Raw genomic sequence first — 6,238 nt, 5'->3', positions numbered from 1 at the left:
ACATAGATACAACATCTTTTTGAGGAAATTAACCTGCGCGCTGTACAGATGTCTTCATTTCAAAATGGATCAACACATGATTCTTACTGGAAAGTTTGTGTGAAAAAATGGTTGTGATGTCACAAAATGCTGACAGTACGTCCAGGTGTTAGATGGGAACTCAAAGAAACTTTAAAGGACAATTCCGGGCAAGTTCAACTCGGGGCTGTATTTTCCTAACATTTTAGGTCTAAAAGAAGGAATCTGAAGATTTTCTGTTTAATTGCTCCTGTTTTGCGGTGGTTGTGTCTGTCCCCGACTCTCTGCATCGCCATGGCAGCGATTAATGGAGCAAATTGAAGTTCTGCTGCTTAGGCTGGGTCTCGCGCGAGACTCCACGAGACTTTGAATTAGATCTAGTTTTACAAACATGTCGGCTTGCTTGAAGTAAATAAACTTCTCGGTGCATGTTTGAGTAGCCATCTGACGCTGTCTGTGGGAAAAAATTGCGGCTTTGAGGGCTGTAAACAGCCTGAACAGCGGAACTTCCATCCGCTCCCATTCATCGCTGCCGTGGCGATGCAGGGACAGACACAATACCACAAAACAGGAGTTGAATTTGCCCGGAATTGTCCTTTAAATGAGTCTCACCTTTGGAAAAAGACTCACAGAGAAAAATAACTGAAACTAAAAACTATATCATCCGCTCGCCACACATGAGCCCAAATAAACATTCATCCATTTAGCTCAGAGAGCTGGAGTACCAAATCAACCATAACACAACGTGAAGTCTGAGGATGTAGAGGAAGAACAGAGACGCAGGGAAGTGGGGATGATGGTTTGTCTGACCTCCAGCTGGAGTTAACCATGTGTGAAGTACACAACACACACACACGCACACACACTCCTCATGAGAGTGGGGATACTCTGCTACATCTTCACATGTGGTAATGAAAGTGATATACAAGAGGTGACATGACACAACTATTCATGCACCCTGTTTGTGCAGATGCACCTGTGCAATCTGTGTGTGTGTGTGTGTGTGTGTGTGTGTGTGTGTGTGTGTGTGTGTGTGTGTGTGTGTGTGCCTGAGTTTGTGGGGCAGACATTTCCCATGGGGCTCAGTGGTAAATCTCCCTGACAACCGTGGAACAGAGACATTAAACTTTAACAAGGGGATCATTAAATACACACACACACACACACACACACACACACACAAAGGAGAGGGCTGGCTTGGCTTATCACTACAGTGGTGTTGGTTTAGCTGAGTGGCTTCGGCACAAAGATGATTAAACATTAAACAAACACAGAACCGGACTAAAAAGAAGTGCACACATTCATGCAAACACACACACAGATGTCACTGACTAAAACATACACACACACACACACACACACACAAATGGGAAAACCTCCCTCACTGAATCTAATATGATGACACTGTGTTCAGGATGCAGTGAGTGCAGGCTGCACTTCATGAACTACACCATGATTAAGTCATTACCACATCCGTGTGGACATTAGCATGGCTGATGAATAATGAAGCGGTTAGAGTGTCTGCTCCACTCTACTGACCAGGTACCAGCATCACAGAGACAGTCACAGGATAGAACTAACTGACCAATATGGCATATGTGATAGGAGTTAGCGAGTGTGAGAGTCAGTGACTCCCATGGTGCAAACTAGTATTTATTAGAATGAACTAAAAACAGGCCAAGCGAACAGAGCAGAGCTGACCTTCCCTTGGCTACCTGCAGCACTGAGCAGTTAACCAGATGATCTACATGTAAGGATTCATTCATTCATTAACCTTTACTTAGACTGGGAAATATACTGAGGAAAAAACCTCACTTACAATATAGCTGAGCAACAAGACATAGAAAATACACCCAGGATACATAAATAACATGACAGAATTAAAGGTAAAAGATCATACTGTATTAGAAACTAATTAAAAAGCATTTTAAATTTATAGCAAAACGAGTCAACTAAAAACAAGAACAATACGATAAAATTAGGGCTTTAAATTGCCCTAATGATACAACTGAGGTAAGCTTCAGATCCTTCTGCATGATATTCCAAGTTGCAGGTGCACAGTTGGAAAAACTGGATTTTCCAAGTTCAGTAAAAACACCTGCAACATGATCCAGTCCTTTGATAAGAGCCTGCATTAAAAGACACCAATGAATTTATATAAGAGGGGGGTAAGGGCTGTATAAATGAATAAAACCCAGTGTCTTTTACACAGAGAGGGCCATCCAACTTTAGCATACAGGTCACAATAAGTGAATGTTTTCAATTAACAGATAAAATCACTGTAACATGGCAGAGATCAAATGAACCGATGCAGGGAGATCCTGTCAGTGACAGGACATGTTAGAAGTGCAGTCAGTGATATTTCAGTGGCTCTGCATGAAAGCTGCAGATCATCATCTCAGTGGCTGCTGACGCTTTAGTCTTCCTCAAACCTGGCTCCGTGTGATTCCTGAAAATGGTCTTCAGTGTCACAAGAACACTACTTAAAGGAGAATTCCGGTCATTTTTGACCCCTAAATCATTGTCCTGATGGTCACCCAGTGTTGGAGGGAGCAGAAACGCGACTAAAATTGATGCAGGCAAACCGGAGTTACACCATGGCTACGGCGCTAGCGCTAGCGACACATGAAACATCCTGGAAAGACATTACCATTCGATCGCAGAGCGCCTGCTCTCCCCGCCACAGAAACTAATACTTTTTCCTTGTTGTGATGATTTCTTTACAAAAATAAACGGTCAGAGATATTATGGACATTACCACTGCACTGCTCGACCGTTTATTTTTGTAAAGAAATCATCACAACAAGGAAAAAGTGTTTGTTTCTGTGGCGGGGAGAGCAGGCGCTCTGCGATCGGATAGTAATGTCTTTCCAGGACGTTTCAGAGTTCGGCTATCTGAGGTGAGTGATTACATGCAAAAACACAAGTTTATATCATTTATACCGGTTTATACTGTACAGTTTATGAGTTCAGTGGTGTGTCATAAGGATTCGAGTCATGTACCATAGATATTTGATTGTTTTTTGAGTGTTTGTTGTGGTTGAAAAAATTGCCCCCATACTTTAGCGTTGTTGCTAGCCCTAGTGCCGGGTAGCCATGGTGTAACTCCGGTTTGCCTGCATCAATTTTAGTGGCGTTTTTTGCTCCCCCCAACACTGGGTGACCATCAGGACAACGATTTAGGGGTCAGAAATGACCGGAATCCTCCTTTAACTAGTACTAGAAACAGATGCAGAAATGGTGCGTACACAAACCGTACACAAATTGGTCTTGAATGCGTCACTCTTCAGACCATGTGAACACACAGTTTTCAAATGACCCAAGTGATAAAGCAAAATGAGCCCAGACACATAATTTAACATGAAATAAAAGCACCTCCTGCTGTTTACACAGAAACAACAATGAACAGAAATAAATGTGTTTGTGCTCAGTGTTCTCCTTCGTGATAATTTAATGAGCTTGTTACTGTGAGCTGTTGTGTGAACTGAATACTATTGTGATATTTAGTGTTAGAGTCTGTCTGAGCCTCATTAACGCATCTCCAGACCCAGTGAATGAAGTAACGCTCCAGTATTGATCAGGTTTGAGGACACATGACTGACAACACTATAGTTTCTACTTTCTACTACTGTATAATTTGACTTCCCGTAACAAAAGATCTGGTTGAGCTCAACAGCACTCTCATGTCTGATGCCTTTGCATGGAGCCATGTAAACGCTGACACAGTGCTGTGCAGACTGTGTCATTATCATTCTGCTACAGGGGGAAAAACCCCGGCTTGTTTGCATGTCTTTAAACTTGAGCGGCGCTGATCACAGGACAGTGCTGCTGCTGCAAAATAGTGTCGCGGAGTGGGAACAAGGTGAGACGATCACAGCCGATCCCCTACAAAGAAAACACCACAAAACACAGCCACAGTGTGAAAGTAATCATCATCCAAACACTTTCAACATGTAAGGCCATTCATTCATTTCATTTCATTTATTAAGGACTGCACAAAAAGTCAGTAGAATTTGCTTTCGGCACAGCATAGTGGCACATAGTACTGTGTGGCACCAAACATCATACATCAACATCAGAACAGACATGTCCAGCTCTGACTGACTGACCGGATGTCCACCACCGGTCAGACGGGTGCTGAGCCGCCCCGTACGGAGCTGGAACTGCTGGGAAGAAGAGAAGCACTTCCAATACTCTGAGCCACTCACCCCCTCCTTTCTCCCTCTGTCTGATACACACACACACACACACACACACTCATGCCTCTTCCCAGCCTGCCTCAAGGCTAACGCTTGGGAAAGCGTCAGTCTGTCTGCTCATAACTATCAGTCACAGATAATGGTGGGGATACACACACACACGCACGCACGCACACACACACAAACATGTCCCTGGACAGCTGGGAAACACACAGACAAGACAGCCTGCAGTCTGTCTCCATCCCCTTATCAGATGATTGTGAATGAATGCATACAATAAACACACACACACACACACACACACACACACCTACACACGCTCAGGCACACACCACTCACCAGTCACCACTCACAGCCACAACCTTTGGTGGTTATCTGACAGGAGGCATTCCAGTTGTCGGACACCGTTTCATGTGGCCTCACTGAGGACTCGAACACAGTCCTGTTCAGAGACAGAGAAGTTTGACAAATACACAGAAAGCACCGAAGTGAGCGTGAATGAGAAGAGGTGAGACAACTTCATGAGAACGGGGTGTGTGTGTGTGTGTGTGTGCGTGTGTCCTGCTCTGCTGAGACAGACGACATGAAGCCTGTTTTCGGCGACAGCAAAGTGCCAATTATGTTCATTTCTCAGCTTGTCATGACACTGCTCTGAAACAGGCAGAGCAGCACAACCACCGACGCTGCACTGGGATGTGGCTACACGCTCTGTCTTCTCACAACACACTCAGCTGAGCGAGAACACACACTGATGTCACAGTGGTCCCTCCCACTGAAGTCATCGTGCTAGTTTCATCATGGGAAGCTTCATCATGGCTGATATTCAACATATTCAACGATATTGAATAATGTTATGTTTCCCAAATGGTGAGATATTTTTCATTACTGATTTCATCACTAATCTGACCCTCATCTCTGAGCTGCTGTTTAGTGGAGCATTGTTTACACCTGAATTACTGTATTGAGATCATGAACACATACTGTACACCACTTTCAAAACACATTTAAAGAACTGGCTGAAAAGCAGTCAAAATTGCACTCACTTATAATTTTAACTGATTTACTGCACTTAACGTACTTTACAGTGTAAAGCATTGCCATTACGGTGCGTTCACACCGGGCGCGAGTAAAATATTCGCCTCGCTCAACTCGCTTGAGTTTGCCTGCTGGAAAATTTGTTTTACTCGCGGCATTCGCGAATTTCGCGTTTTCGCTTCATCCGCGCCGTGCCGTTCGTGTCAGTCGCGCCGCGTCATTCGCGCCGCCGGCACAAATTTGCGTCCATTCGCGTCTGTACATTGACTTTGTATGTAATCTGGTCGCGCGAAAAATTCGCCTCGCGCCCGGTGTGAACACGCCATAGCACTTTATTCTACCGCTTTGTCTCTGTGCTTTGTTTTTAATATTTGTTAACTTCTTTGTACCTCTGATCCCTGTGCTTTGTTCTGTCGAGTCCTTATTGTACTGTCTGTTTTACTTCATCTGTCAATATTGTGTCTGATTCCATGTCTGTCTTGTTTACCTGTGTCTTGTCTTATTGTAATGAAATCTTTTCTATGTAAACTGCCAGAGGACAGCGGGCAAAAATTAGCTATTTGCTAACTCCGGTACATTTACGTTGGGCTTTTTACTTTCTCTTTTCCTTAAAAAGAGAAAAGAGCTGATGTTATGTACATTGTCCTTTATAAATAAATTAAATTAAATTAAATTAATGTTACTGTTTGTAAAAACAGTCTGTATAAAATTGCCTTGCCTTTCTGTCTGGGCCACATACAACAACAAGTCACATTATTTTCATGCTCACTTATCGCCACTGGTTTCCTGAATTGATTCAATTCAAATTCACAAGGTCCTGATTCAATATTGATTTAGTCACAGCTGTTTCAGTAACAACATCATTTTTGTTTGGATATGAATGAGAACCTAACCACTGAACAGATCATTAATCTGATGCATTATTTCACATGACCAACTGTTTAGACTTGGGATGTGCATTTGAATGATGATCATCAGTGTCAATG

The sequence above is a fragment of the Trachurus japonicus genome, chromosome 3 (assembly GCF_045865225.1).
Source record: "Trachurus japonicus isolate A0001 chromosome 3, Traja_1.0".
Classification (NCBI taxonomy): domain Eukaryota; kingdom Metazoa; phylum Chordata; class Actinopteri; order Carangiformes; family Carangidae; genus Trachurus; species Trachurus japonicus.
Note: the sequence above shows the minus strand (reverse complement) of the source record.